We start from the raw sequence: 16533 nt of genomic DNA on the forward strand, positions 1-16533 counted from the left end.
GTGAAATACTAGGAGGTACTAGAAAACAAACAATAGATTAAGGAATAGACTAGAGTGGAAGAACTGATAATTACCGTTAACGACAGTGAAAATGGAATGGAGGCTGGTGAAAGATAGACTAGGCGGAACAAGAAATCAAAAAACAATGAAAAACCAAGCAGACAACTCGGTGGCTCCTGGGAAGATGGCTGAAAACGGTCATGTGAAATACGTATTTATATGCCTAAATAACGTAACGCAAGGAAACGTCTAGAGGAGGCTTAGATCTCCCAGTGGATGTTAATTGGCTGAACACGATGACGAGGGATATGTGTCGCTGAGAAAAATTATCTTGACAGAAAAGATTCAACTTCAAATTACGGTTAACATCAAGCAGCAGTTGATATCAGTATGTATGTGGAAGAGCCATATTGTAGAAATCGACCCGGCAATCCTCTAAATTTTTAAATCTGCCTTGCTTAGCGGATATCAGTACAGAGGTTCTATTGGAGCGAGCTCTACGCTGTAGCTATGACACGTCACATTTTCTTCCTCGAATTCCAGCGATCTGTTTCAGTCAACGTAACATCTTTGTCGGTCTACATCTTCTCCTCACCTTCGAGAAATTCTTGTTGTAGTTACTTACTTTCTATCAGAAGGCCCCTGACTGATTCGTTCTCTTGCAGTAGCAGTAGTATGTTATCGTCTCTTTCGACATATTACATTCAAGGAAACATTTTGTTCATTGGATGATTCCATCAATTGTCCCTGGTTAGGTAGCAGAGTCACTCCACACGACTAGCCCAGTTAGTGAATCAGTCACTTGTATGCCACTGATTGAACGTAAAATTTCTGGGGTGGCTAATTTTACATACTCTTACCAAAATCTCCTGAGCAGTTTAGTGTGAATAGTATACCTGCTAGTCCTGTGATTCGTAAAAGACTATGAGTAGCAGTTCATTTTGCAATTGCTTCTTCAGACTGGTTTTCGTACGATTATATTTCACCTTGCAGGCACAGTCCATCATTGGTCGTTAAGTGAAGTCCACAATCTATCAACAGGTTTGGTTTATGAGCTCGTTTACAGCAGTAAGTCATTGTAAAGTATTCTCGTGCCTTTCGAGAATAACTTCCTGATATTATTTGCAGAGTACAGAGTCCGGCCCCGACCACCGGAGGTTCGAGTCCTCCCTCGGGCATGGGTGTGTGTGTGTGTTGTTCTTAGTATAAGTTAGTTTAAGTTAGTTTAAGTAGTGTGTAAGTTTATGACTGATGACCTAAGCAGTTTGGTCCCTTAGGAATTCGCACACATTTGAACACACTACAGAGTCGTCCTAAGTACTCTTGCGGAGTTGTTCAGTTTATTACTTCCACGTACGCTGCAAGTCGCAGACAACTCTCAAAAATGTTACTGCATCTTTCATGCGATTAGTGTTTATGAGAGCTCGATGTTCGCAACACCCACAGTATGTTGTTTTGTCGGAAACTTAGCGTGGCTCTTCGTGACGTTAAATCCAAAATGTCATTGCTCCGCCCAACACTTGAGCTCTGGGTGTGCATGCAGCGATTTTAGCCACCGAGCACGATTCTACAGATGATTTCAGACGTGCCGTTCGCCTATGTGGCTCTGTGGACTCTGTATTGACCGCAGCAGGCGACAGGTGTAGGTGGTGTATATTGTTGGAACATGTACCGACGCTCGTCGTAGTTCTGCTCGTGTTTACGTTTCCAGTGACACAGCATCACAGGCTCTGGTGGCCAAGGTTTGACGCCGCGGGCTAGCGGGAGATCAGCTTCGATAGGCACATAGGTACCTCTATACCTACATTTCTGTAACAAATTCTCGTGCCACAGACTTCGGAATTCTGTGAACGTACCTAATCGTACGTCTTCTCAGCACTAGTCGTTGCTATAACCAAGGATATCTGGACGACTGAACAAGTAATACATATCCAGATGAGCTCACCATGAACCAAACAGCCACTGCGTATAGTTTCTTAGGCTAGCTGATGCTACAATAATTTCAGGAACTGTCTCGGTCTTTATTGGTGATCAGTAATAAACTAATTGGCCTGAAGTTACCGCGTGGTTCCGAAACTGTTTCTACAACGGCATTCTTCCTGTCATAGGGTACTTCTTATCTGGAATTGAAGTGGAAGTTTCTGTGCGGTATGTAACGGCTTCTCGAGGCAGATCTCTTAAGAGTACTCCAGCCAGCGCCGTGACTAAGATTTTTCGTAGCGCAGAGCTGCTTGAGGTGTACGAGCATCTCTACTTACATTACACGAAGAATGCATTAGCTGTGGCATCAGTGAAGCCTGTCTTGTATCACCTTCACGCGGTACTAACTGTGTATTGCAGCCGTCGTTGGAAGTTAAACTTGGAACTGCCCTCTAACTGTTCTGCTTGTCCCTCACATGTGAGGACAGTGTAGTCATTTTTGCAGCGCAGTGAGAATATGTGCGCATGGTTCAGCACTATTACCAATGTTTGCAGACATTATTCTTCAAGCCTCTTGTGGGGTGGCGGGTGGAAAATGTATTTCTTTTTTTTCTATTGTATTGTATTGCTGCCGTTCTCAACACAGGCTCTCTAACTACAATGTGGGCAACCAGAAAGTGATTAGCAAAAATGTGATGCCTGTAATTCTCTGATGGAGAAGTAAAGTTCTTGATCACTGAAGTTCATGACTCTGAGGATTTAGGATGATGTCTGGGATTCATAGAAAACGCAGTTTACTATAACAATTTTCACTATATTCTGAAAACGATAAAGTTTAAAATCCCAAATAAATGTTTAACCAAGCAATGCTACTATCAGCTATTGTACTATCAGAGCTGTTCAGAGTCTATTGCGTGGATCCTATTATCCCTAGATAACGAAATGGTTCAATAACCGTTATCGATGTAAATGTTCTAAGTGAATGGTCGCCAAAATTTGATGTTAATACTCATCAAACGCCACGCTAGTAATGGTAGAAAGTCTGTCCTGCGGCGACACGTGAAAATACGACATACGCAAACTGAGAATAAATCACTGGAGTCGTTCTGCAATTAACACTTTACCTCAATGCGAACTCATTGTTACGTGCATACCGAGTTACGTAATACGGCATCCAAGCCTGTTCCTTGCAACTGCACAAACGCGACGCAGCTTCCGACACGGAGTGACCACTGATGCGAATCTAAAAGAGAACTGGGACCTGACTCTAACTCGCACGCTCTTATTTATTTATATAGCCGTGGTGCAGACCGCCGAAGGCGCAGTTGACAAAATTTGCCTTCCTGACCAGCCGCTCTGGCTAGTAAAGCACCATTTCAAGTTACTGAATAATTAATTCCTTCATTCACTGAAGGTCAATGAAGCCCTCAATTTAATTTGGCTATCAGCACACAGTTAAGTATCTGTAATAAAATTCTGACGTGGCTAAGCTAAATACTTTTGGCGAGAGAATTATTTTAGTTGCATTGCATGCAATAGTGAGCTCTGAACTTGCAACTGGAGAGACGCTACAGCTATAGTTTTATAGTTATCTTTTGGAAACTTCTCACATCTTTGTTATTATAGCGTATCTCCATTCTACCTAAATCTAAACATCCTAGCTTTATCTAATCACTTACTTAATCAATCTTGCTTCCATACTCTTAGGACACAAACACAGAAAATCATGAATTTCAACCAAATTATTACTTTGCGAGACCCAGCATACTATTTCCATTACATTACAATGAAATAGGAATCTGAATATAAATTTTGAAGTTTCTAGCTCCTTCCTTTAATGCCAATGATTTGTACATAAAATGTCCAAATTTCGAAAACTGTTAAAATTAGTAAACTGAAACTTATATATTATTATTTAAGCATCACTCCTGACATGCTATGAAGTTTTGAGATCATTTATTTTACTTTTAAGGTATTGTGCAACATAGCTAGTTACAGCGGACTAGGCTGGCACACAACGGAAAGCATATGAATTCTATATGGCGTGAGTAGGCTGCTTCCCTACACTCTGTGCTCTGCTCGTGCGTAGATCATTCGCACAGTCTGCCGTGACAGTGAATTGAAGAGCGGCATATCTGATTTTTTCTTCGGCTGTAAGTCTTCGATGACACCGTCGCTGTTGCGTGTGACAACGCATTCCACCGCTACTTCTTCTTCTGTCCGAAGATCTGTAGGGCGGTTCACGAATTGGCGGTAGAATTAGGGCCAGAGCGGAATCCGCGATCAACAGTGACTCACCTGCGATGCTGAATATTTCCCTAAATTGATTCGTTGCCACCGACGCATCAGGGGTGAGGTGACTGAGCGGGTGACACCATAATGTTCCCGATATCAGTGAACACAGAAATTAAGATGAAAGCTGAAATGCACTGTTTGGCTTGTTTTAACTTCTCAGAACTGCCCTCAAAAGCGTGCAAGTGTATATATTTTATTGCCTTCTCTCAGAGCAAGCTCAGAAGGTAGTCCTGTCTTTTGTTTTTAGGTTGTTGCCAGTGATTCTTTGATGAGTGCTCAGCAGTAACAGGCTAACGGCGATCCAATTTCTCAGGTACCTACCATTCTCAAAATAAGTAAACTGGAGAAAAGTAGTCATACCAACCAGCCATGATATTAATACCGTATAACACCGCACTTTCCCTTGGTAATACCCCCGATTCAGCGAGTAAGAGTGTCTCCAAGTTTGGTCACGTATGCCACACTGTTAGAACAAGTGCGAAACGCTGTGTGCGGCCAGTCCTGACGAAGGCGGGCACATTGAGTGAGGACGCAGCGTGTTCAAATTGTCAGACATGGGGGTGGCGGGATGGACCGACCACGAAGTAAACCGCAGCTGTCAGGAAGGCAGCAGCTACAGCTTGTTGCATATGGTGTTTACCAGGCGAGCGGCCGCTGCAGGGCGGTATGTGGGGTGAGGGAACCGAAATGGCGGGATCGAAAGGCCCCAATTATTTGACGGCCGCCTCATGCGTAGAATGAGTACTAATAAAGCTGCATAATAGGCAACAGGACAACATGAGAAAGGAACACCATGTGAGGAGGCACGTTGAAAGGCCTACTCTGTAGGTGGAGTTAAATATTAATTACTTCAAAATGAGTTAAGTGATCAGAATGAAGAGTGTCCACTGATAGAAACTGAGCAGCGCTATCGAAACCCGGTATTAGATTTTTCTGAAAGCAGTATAATTCTAACAATGAGCAGAAATATTGATTTTAATGAATAAAAAACTCACTTAAACAAAAATCAATCTGAAAATTAATACTATAGCGGCAGTATGACACAATAAAGCGGAAGAACTATCTGGTTTTAAATAGCTTGCCAAAATTTGCTGTCCTGCGCCACTCGTTCCATCTCAGAGCAGCACTTACACCCACCCAGCATGCCTTGTTATTTGTTGTATTTGTCTGTCGGTTCCTTGCAAGCTATGACTCCCTGTTGGGAACTACAGTTCTGTCTTCGAAAGATAACTTATATGTGTGATTGAATTTTACCAGAATTTTTATTCTTCAGATTTTGACTAGATACTGCTTCAAAACAGATACCCTTATGGTGATCCCAAGTTTATAATGTCCTAACAGATACGATAATTGTGTTCTAATTAACTGCAAGTTTCCGGATTTCACCGATTTTTATTTATTTAATATCACCAGTTTATTAATCTGACTAATTATCTCAGTTACTTCAGCAGTTAGCCAATTCACTAGACACACTGAAAGTCTCGTCCACAATTTGCGAAAAACTGTTGTAGCTGTTCTTTAGTCTGAAAACACTTCCCAGCATAAATGTACTCCTCAAACAAAATGCCAGTGGGGTAATTATGCCAAAACCAGATAAACCAAGTAAATGTCCAAAGATCTAACAGTTCAACCACACGGAAATCGCACTGTACTCTCGAAAAGCAAATTTCAGAACCAATGCAGTTCAGGAAACACAGCTCTTTGCAAATGGATTCGACTGGACACTCGAAACCCCAAACAAAATCCCCAGTTCACTAGAAGAGAATAAGACACGAAAATCGTCTGAACTCTCTAGAGTACCAGACTGAAATCCCCCAACACAATCGTGCCATGTAAAAAAAATACGATGTTGGACAACCTGGAGTCAACCGGCCAACCTTAACAACTATAGCCAAACGAAAGTTACATTCTAACCCACACTTAAATGATGATTATAGTGGTAGCAAATTTAAAATGTTTGGTACGTCTGAACTCTCATGAAATTTATGTTGACTTGGATCATTCTGCTCCCATGTATCAATTCTTCCATGGAATACAGCACACAAATGTTTTCCACATTTCATTGATAAGACAGTACCATTCATGTTTCGATTTGATAAGACGGTTGATTGAAACAAAAGGGGAACAGTTAAAGCAATGATATTCTTAACATTACGTGGGTGGTCGGTCTCATCCAGAGCCAGCAATATACCCAATGGGTCTTTTGAAAGTGACGCAAGACGGACCGAACCGCTGGCGGTTGTACCTGCTGTGGCGCTTAACAAATACGGGAACAATAGCCCAGATATCTAGCATACAGTGCCATCTTTCCACTCTGGGGCTTAGAAAGCGTGCGACTATCAGGAGCTTTCGACAGCTTCCCTACTCTATCTACCAGTCACCTGATCGTTTGGTCGCAGGCCAAACAAATGATTACTAATAGGGCCTGCCGCTTTCCCAAAACCTTGAGTTAGAAAGCGTGTGGCCAGCACCTGCCTGCGAAACACTGGTCTTTTGTAGTACACTTAAGGCATATAGTCCATTGCGTCGGCGTGTTCTTTAAAATGTATGACGTGACTACTACAACTTGTTCAGTTCAAAACACTCCTAAAGCGACCGTCCCTTTGGTCATGCTCAGCATTTAAGGTCTCCAATTCATCTTGCTCTCTGATCTTGGTCGCCTTCACTATGGCCCCCTGAGTGCATCTTGTTGGCACATTGATTCTCAGGATTCTGAGTTGCTTCAATCATTTCCGCTAAACTATAGGAAAATTGCACAGGCCACAGAAGCTGATTCAGATTTGAATATTTTGCTAAAGTACATTCGCACATCTTGGCCTCGTACCTTGTATAGCATAAAGAACCCTGTAGTGCGCCGATACTTTGCACGTCGGCATAGCCTCGCTATAAAGTAAGGTGTGATTCTTGTTCAAAATGACGGTGGGCAGTAATGTGGACAGTCACCTGTGTTGATCCCCAAAGTTGCCTTAACTATTAAGGCATTAAGAGCACAGGCAAAAGCGTTCGTGATTAAAGGTTTGTACAAGATGAAGAAAGGTGAGCTTGTGGATGAGATAAAAAAATCGAATTACTAAATTGAAAAAAAAAAAAATTATGTATGTGCAATGGAATCGTTTGAAAATAATATAAAGGATGTTACTGTTAAGGTCTTAAGAGCGCATGCAAAAACGCTCACTACAAGATGAAGAAGGACTGTCTTGTCGATGTTATAGACAAGATTTATTCTACAGCAACGACAAGCGGATTATTTAACTATGACGAATTTTCTAACAAAACGGTTCTTGAATTGAAACAGATTGCAAAGGAAAATAGAGTCAGAGGCTTTTCTAAAAAACACACGAAGGAAGGCCTGTTGGATTTGATAAATGCGGAGAAAGAATTTTTATAAAAAATCAGCACCATTCAATTCAAGCTGCAGTTGTTAGATGGCAGACATATAATTACGAAAGAGAACATGCAAACGGCATCCAAAAATGGAACTAGAAAACCGCGCCCGCAAGAAGGTGCACAAAAATCAGGCTACCTGTTTCCATTCAAAAGCGATGCGTTTATTAAGGCGGAGAGAAAAAATTAGAAGCCGCACATCGAAGAACCACGTGAGTGAAAACTAGGCCATATTTTTCCATTCAAGCAAAAAGCATTTAATTTACTAAAACAAGAGAAATTACCGTTTGAAATTAAACCACGAAACCGTACAATATTGAACAAAAAATACAACATATGGCAGACATATTACATTATTAAAGTCAAAAACTTGGAAGGCAACCCTATTAACGGATAAAAACCGTCAGAAAAGCATTGCACGCTACAATAAAGGCTGTAAGAAAATTAACTGACTTTGAAAATGGTAATAAAATGAAAATAGTGGCTGAAAATGATCATTTCAATCTCGCGATATCTTCGAAACGTAACATCAATGTAAACGATTCGTAACCACTTTCACAAGTTGAAAGAATAGTGACATCTAACGGAAGTGTAGACATCAATAACGCTACATTTCACTTTGAAGTCTACAAAATACCTAGAGGGAAAGGTGCCAAGGTAAGAAAATAGTGAATATTGCAAAAGATATTATCACGAACAAAAGCATAGATAGAATAACAAATAATGATAATTTATATGGACCGAAAGCAATAATCAGAACGCTTACATATGTAACTAGCACCATATTAGGTCGTCGATTGTCGGAAAACCGCCTTTTTCAAGATCAATTACACGAAAAATTATGGAAAGAAATCGGCAAACATTGTGGAAATGGATTCAGCCTGGCTGACATTAACGATGTAGCGGAATTTTTTGATGTTCAAATTAAAGTTGTTTCAGCTGGACGCTTTAACAAAGTCATTCAGTCATGATGCGCTGATGGTAATAGAGAAAAAACGATGTATTTGTACTTGCATAAATGTCTCTATGATGTTTTAATAATATGAAGGGTTTTGATGGAAGTTCATATTACTGTGCAGTGCTATGTACCTTATGATCACAAAGACCAATCCACATGCAAAAAAGATGTTTGCCGTTTATGCTTAGAGCAAAAAACATGAAGGAAAAGAGTTACGTATTCATTGCGAAAAATGCAACAGATATTGCTTTGATTCCGAATGTGTAAAAAATCATGAAAAAGTATGTGCCGAAGCTTACAAAAGCAAAAAGTGCAATAAGATATATAAGAGAAATAATACACACGGCTGCGGTTTCGTTAGCTCCATGAATTCTAGTAAAATTGTAAACAAAATTGAGCATGAATGTTTCATGCTAAATATATATATTACTATTTTTATTATGAAGCCCAACAAGATACCGGAAAACATGAACCGAATTTCTTATCAGTTTATACCTTCAGTGGCAAGAGATATCCAAAAAATGGTTCAAATGGCTCTGAGCACAATGCGACTTAACTTCTGAGGTCATCAGTCGCCTAGAACTTAGAACTAATTAAACCTAACTAACCTAAGGACATCACACACATCCATTCCCGAGGCAGGATTCGAACCTGCGACCGTAGCGGTCGCTCGGTTCCAGACTGTAGCGCCTAGAACCGCACGGTCACTCCGGCCGGCAAAAACTTTTATCAATTCAGAAATAATGAAGAATTTTGTCTATGGTTGATAGACGAAAACAACTTCGGCTACACCTGTATAGCACACAATGCAAAAGCTTATGATGCGTATTTCATTTTGCAATAAAAATTGAAATGTCATGTGACTCGGGCCTCCCGTCGGGTAGACCGTTCGCCGTTTCAAGTCTTTCGATTTGACGCCACTTCGGCGACTTGCGCGTCGATGGGGATGAAATGATGATGACTAGGACAACATAACACCCAGTCCCTGAGCGGAGAAAATCTCCGACCCAGCTGGGAATCGAACCCGGGCCCTTAGGATTGAGATTCTGTCGCTCTGACCACTCACTTACCGGGGGCGGACTGTTTTGCAATAGTGCATCAATAATGCCATTAAAGTCAAAACAATCTACCAAGGTACTAAAATTACGGAGCAGAAAATGCCGCCATTAAAGTTGCGAATAATTGATAGGATCAATTTTATTCAAGGTGGTCTTGTGACCTTTTCAAAAACATTTGGCTTGACCGAGCTGAAAAAGGACTATTTTTCCCATTTCTTCAGTACGCCCGAAAATCAGAATTCCGTAGGACCGATTCCAGTGACAAAATACTGTGGTGTCGACACAATGAAGCTCGAAGCATTTTTAGAATGGCACTTTTAGAAAGTGCGAGAAAATTACGTGTTTGACTTCCAGAAGGAACTTGCTTACTGCCATTGTCAACATATTGGCCGCGGGTGTCATGAATTTAGACGACATCTACTTGAAATTTGAAACAATGATCCATTTCAATACATAACAATCGTCAGTGTTTGCATGGTCATTTACAGGTCAAAATTCTTGAAAAAAATACGATCGCTCCGTTAAAGTCGAGAAGCGCGACATGTTTAGCAAAGAATCTACTGCATGGTTAAATACTTTTGAAAATGCAGAACATGCGTTAAACAGCGGCGAAGTTGAAATATGTAGACCAAAACTTGATGAATATGACGCGAGCACTAAAACCGTTTATCAATATCACGGCTGCTTTTCGCATGGTTGCCGAAAGTGTTCTATGCCAGGTCCATCAACAATGTCAACAACGAAAGCATGGATAATCTATACACAAAAACAATGGAAGAACAAAACAATCGAGCTATAATGGTTATAACGTTGTTGAAATGTGGTCTTGAAAATTCAAAACTTCTTAAACATATAAAGTAAGCATTAAAAAAGTTTCAGATGTCGTAGAACCACTGAATCCGCGAGGTGTGTTTTATGGTTGAAGAACAAATGCCACTGAACTAAAAGTTTCTTTCAAAAAATTGTGATATATAAATATCTGCAACTTATATCCAACCATAATGTTTTATGACATATATCCAATCGGCCATCTAAAGAAGATATTGAAGCCTGAAAAATACAACAACAATTGGTTTGGTCTTATCACGTGCAAAGTAGGTACACCAAGATAATTGTATCACCCCGTTCCCTCCGCTAAACAGGAAAAGCTTTTGTTTGCTTTATGCGTAAAATGTGTCGATGAAAAAAGTAGCTGCTGCAGTCGCAGTGATACGAACGAGCATTTCTCAGCACTTGGACAACAATAGAAATAAACAAGGCAACATAAAAAGGCTACAAAATACAAGAAATTCATAAAGTTTGACATTTTGAAAACGCAAGTAGTGAGCTATTTCGCGACTGTATAAAAACGTTCATGATAATTAAACCTGAATATAGCGCATGGCAAGATGATCATACTTCGAAAGAAGAATCAAAATTTGATTCAGTTGATTATGGGGTGAATTTGGTCAAAGGCAAAACATGTCAAAAACTGAGTTTATCAACACCATTAATCGTTGGTACGCTCTTTCACTCGACGACAAAATAGAAATAACAAATGTGGGGCCCTTAAATGACGAAGTAATTGAAGTGACATATCGTTACGAGGATGACTTTGTCGAAGAAGATTATGCAAGCACCAACGTACTTGTAGCCGAATTTACAACATCTAATGCCCGCCTTCGTTTGTATGAAATGCACGATAAATTAGGAGATGAGGTTGTGTAGTATGACAGGGATTCTATTGTGTACATTGACGACTGCACAAACACTGTGCAAACTGGTTGTGTGCTTGGCGAATGGACCGACGAATTTGGCAAAGTCGATTTTGGTACTGAATTATTTAGCACAGGACCAAAAAGCAAAAGCTATGCTTATCAAACATATAGAGGGTAGCAGGTAACAAAAATCAAAGACTTTACTCTCAATTACGAAAATTCATTGACGCCTAACGACAAGGCGATGGCCGAATTAATACAAAACGAAGAAGATGTTGGCGTAATAAACAATAATATGATTACTAGAGACAGAAAGACGAAAAACTGGTCACTAAATACGTAGCAAAAGAGTTCAAATTCAACTACAATAAACGTGTAGTGTTAAGAAAAAGACGACACTATTGACACTCTTCCACATGGTTATATGGCTTTTGAGGTGCAAAAAGAAGGAGAAAATTCTACCACCGGGTGGTCGGAATTCGATAGCTCCAGGTTGCCGGCCTCTCGATACAGTGTTTTATCGTGTCGTGATGTTGCTGCTCGCATTGGTCGTTCTCCCAAGAGTGCCATGCGAATATGGAAAAGCCGAACTCAAGAGGGGCATACTCGACGACGTGTAGGATCTGAAGACCACACGCGACAAGCGCCGGAGACACCCGAAATATTACTCTTCGCTCGGCGGTGACTCATTAAAGAGCCATATCCCGTGTCTTGAATCAGGAATTGGGGTTGTCTGTAGCATTACAAAGTATCCATATGAACGGCGCGACGACGTCTGAATCAGTAGGACTATGACGGCGATCGTTGTTGCGGCTTCCCTACGCGAGGCAGTAGAGAGAGGTGCGTGGACAATGATGAGGCAATGAAGACACCGAAGACACGAGTGGCGCCACGCTCTCTCTTCAGACCAACTTTGGTTCTTCGTACATCAAATGGTTCAAATGGCTCGGGGCACAATTGGACTTAACTTCTGAGGTCATCAGTCCCCTAGAACTTAGAACTACTTAAACCTAACTAACCTAAGGACATCACACACATCCATGCCCGAGGCAGGATTCGAACTTACGACCGAAGTGGTCGCGCGGTTCCAGACTGTGGCGCCTATAACCGCTCGGCCACACCGGCCGGCCTGCGTACACCATCACGATGGTGTGGAGACTGGGAAAAACGCTCGTTACCAGATTTCATTCGTCGTCGCCACATGTGCCGAGCGCCTGGCGTGGATGTACCAGGTACCAGACGGTCACCTCTCGTTCGAATAGCCGGTAATTTGTACAGCAGACATTTTAATCCCGGTGCTGTGCCCTGTCCTCGAGTTCTCCGTGACTTATCTTTCAAGGAGATAAAGCAAGACGTCATGCCCTCCCCTAGCCACTGCTTACTGAGAGACTAGATTCGGACATCACCTTTCTCCAGCCACTACGACTGATGAACCCTAGCATAGACTTGAACTCTTTTTCTGTATTATAAATTATCCCCTCCCCCCTCCCCCTCACGTCATATGGTTGGAGGATGGACTATCAGCTGTACAACACTTATGAGGACTGATTTTATTTTTTAAGTCTAAAAAAATCAAAGATTGACATCTAAAGGACGAAACTAAATACATTTGAAAAACACATTGCAGAATGCAGAAATTCTTCCAAGAAAAAGCACTGAACTTTTGAATTTCCACTTACAATCTGAAAGACTTGCCCTGGGAGAAACTTATTTCGGATGGAGAGAATACGTTCCATTGGGCTGAGTGGTGGGAAAACTATGGAGATGGAGATAAGTTTGGGGGTGTAAAGAGGGAATACAGAATATGGGAAAAACTGATGGTGGGGAGGAGTTTGGTGTGTGCACAGGGTTGTGGTAGCAAGACGAAAGGGATCGGGATGCATGGAGAGGGATAGAGAGAGAGGAACCGTGATGTAGAGTGAAATAGATGGAGAAGAGTTAAATTTGGTAGGAGTGATAATTATCGGAGCGGATCCCATTGTCTGAGAGAGGAAGTTGATTGAAGTTGCGTTGGGATAGGATATGGAGTGTCTGTAGGTGTAGGGACTGCGGATCGTGTTTGCAAAGGCGCGGCACTATACCAGCATCGGTGATCAGAGGGGAGGCGACGGGGTTATTGCAGTCTGTATATATGAGATGGGGAGGTGTTTGATATGGGTGAGGAGTAGACTTGAAGCAGCACTGGATGACGTACCGCTGTCCAAATCCAAGTTCAGTGCAGCTTGTGTAGCTAAGTAAGAGTCATTATCGCTGCTAGAGGTGACAGCTTTGAGTACGTACAGGATGTCCATCGAAGGAGACTGATTTCAAAACTAAATATCTCGCAACTAAGATCGATGACCTGGTTGTTTTGGATATTGAATGGAAACAAGTGTAGACTCTGTCGCAGTATTTTCTGCAGTATTTGGTTGCATTATGCTGAATAATTCCAGAAAGCGTGGTGTCATTTTCAGGAGTAAGTACATTTTGCCCGGAGCCGACATTCCCCGCTAGATGATTAGCCATCTTGTCAGCTAGAATTCGGCGAAGAGTTTACAATTGGTTTTCGCATCGGAGCCTTTCAGGATATTAAATCGTGTTTGAAAACTGCGCTTTTTTGCCGTAATACTGTGTTCTAACATGTGGTATTCCAGTAGCAGAGAAACATTTTGATTAATGGAATACATGACTTCTACATCTATATCTACATCTGACAGTGTGTGGCGAAGGATACATTGAGTACCTCTATCGGTTCTCCTTTCTATTCCAGTCTCGTATTGTTCGTGGAAGAAAGATTGTCGGTATGCCTCTGTGTGGGCTCTAATCTCTCCGATTTTATGTTCATGGTCTCTTCGCAAGATATACGTAGGAGGGAGCAATATACTGCTTGAGTCCTCGGTGAAGGAATGTTCTCGAAACTTCAACAAAAGCCCGTACCGAGCTACTGAGCGTCTCTCTTGCAGAGTCTTCCACTGTAGTTTATCTATCATCTCCGTAACGCTTTCGCGATTACTAAATGATCCTGTAACTAAGCACGCTGCTCTCCGTTTGATCTTCTCTATCTCTTCTCACACCGGTGAGCAGTATTCAAGCAGTGGGCGAACAAGTGTACTGTAACCTACTTCCTTTGTTTTCGGACTACATTTCCTTAGTATTCTTCCAATGAATCTCAGTCTGGCATTTGCTTTACCGACGATTAATTTTATATGGTCATTCCATTTTAAATCACTCCTAATGCCTGCTACCAAATAATTTATGGAATTAACTACTTCCAGTTGCTAACCTGCTATATTGTAGCTAAATAATATAGGATCTTTCTTTCTATGTATTCGCAGCACATTACACTTGTCTACATTGAGATTCAATTGCCATTCCCTGCACCATGCGTCAATTCGTTGCAGATCCTCCTGAATTTCAGTACAATTTTCCATCGTTACAACGTCTCGATATTCTACAGCATCATCCGCAAAAAGCCTCAGTGAACTTTCGATGTTATCCACAAGGTCATTTATATATATTGTGAATAGCAACGGTCCTACGACACTACCCTGCGGTACACCTGAAATCACTCTTACTTCGGAAGACTTCTCTCCATTGAGAATGACATGCTGCGTTCTCTTATATAGGAACTCTTCAATCCAATCACACAATTGGTCTGATACTCCATGTGCTCTTACTTTGTTCATTAAACGACTGTGGGGAACTGTATCAAACGCCTTGCGGAAGTCAAGAAACACGTCATCTACCTGGGAACCTGTGTCTATGGCCCTCTGAGTCTCGTGGGCGAATAGCGCGAACTGGGTTTCACACGATCGTCTTTTTCGAAACCCATGCTGATTACTACAGTGTAGATTTCTAGTCTCCAGAAAAGTCATTATACTCGAACATAATACATGTTCCAAAATTCTACAACTTATCGACGTTAGAGATATAGGTCTATAGTTCTGCACATCTGTTGGACGTCCCTTCTTGAAAACGGGAATGACCTGTGCCCTTTTCTAATCTTTTGGAATGCTACGCTCTTCTAGAGACCTACAGTACACCGCTCCAAGAAGGGGGGCAAGTTCCTTCGCGTACTCTGTGTAAAATCGAGCTGGTATCCCATCAGGTCCAGCGGCCTTTTCTCTTTTGAGCGATTTCAATTGTTTTTCTATCCCTCTGTCAACTATTTCGATATCTACCATTTTGTCATCTGTGCGACAATCTAGAGAAGGAACTACAGTGCAGTCTTCCTCTGTGAAACAGCTTTGGAAAAAGGCATTTAGTATTTCAGCCTTTAGTCTGTCATCCTCTGTTTCAGTACCATTTTGGTCACGGAGTGTCTGGACATTTTATTCTGATCCACCTACCGCTTTGCAGTAAGACCGAAATTTCTTAGGATTTTCTGCCAAGTTAGTATATAGAACTCTACTTTCGAATTCGTTGAACGCCTCTCGCATAGCCCTCCTCACACTACATTTCGCTTCGTGTAATTTTTGTTTGTCTACTAGGCTTTGGCTATGTTTATGTTTGCTGTGAAGTTCCCTTTGCTTCCGTAGCAGTTTTCTAACTCGGTTGTTGTACCATGGTGGCTCTTTTCCATCTCTTACGATCTTGCTTGACACATACTCATCTAACGCATATTGTACAATGGTTTTGAACTTTGTCCACTGATCCTCCACACTATCTGTACTTGAGATAAGACTTTTGTGTTGAGCCGTGAAATACTCTGAAATCTGCTTTTTGTCACTTTTGCTAAACAGAAAAATCTTCCTACCTTTTTTAATATTTCTATTTACGGCAGATATCACCGAAACTGCAACTGCTTTATGATCGATTGTTCCCTGTTCTGCGTAAACTGTTTCAAATAGTTCGGATCTGTTTGTCACCAGAAGGTCTAATATGTTATCGCCACGAGTCAGTACTCTGTTTAACTGCTCAAGGTAGTTTTCAGATAATACACTTAAAAAAATTGTCCCTGCCACCCATTATAAACGTTTGAGTCTCCCAGTCTATATCTGGTAAATTAAAATCTCCACCCAAAACTACGGTCGGGAAATCTACTCGAAATATTTTCCAAATTTTCCTTCAGGTGTTCTGCCACAACAGCTGCTGAGCCAGGCTGCCTATAGAGACATCCAATTACCATGTTTGAGCCTGCTTTAACCGTAACCTTCACCCAAATTATTTCACATTTCGGATCTCCGTCAATTTCCTTCAATACTATTACACTTTTTATCACTATAAACACGCCTCCCCCTTC

The sequence above is a fragment of the Schistocerca serialis genome, chromosome 1 (assembly GCF_023864345.2).
Source record: "Schistocerca serialis cubense isolate TAMUIC-IGC-003099 chromosome 1, iqSchSeri2.2, whole genome shotgun sequence".
NCBI classification, from domain to species: domain Eukaryota; kingdom Metazoa; phylum Arthropoda; class Insecta; order Orthoptera; family Acrididae; genus Schistocerca; species Schistocerca serialis.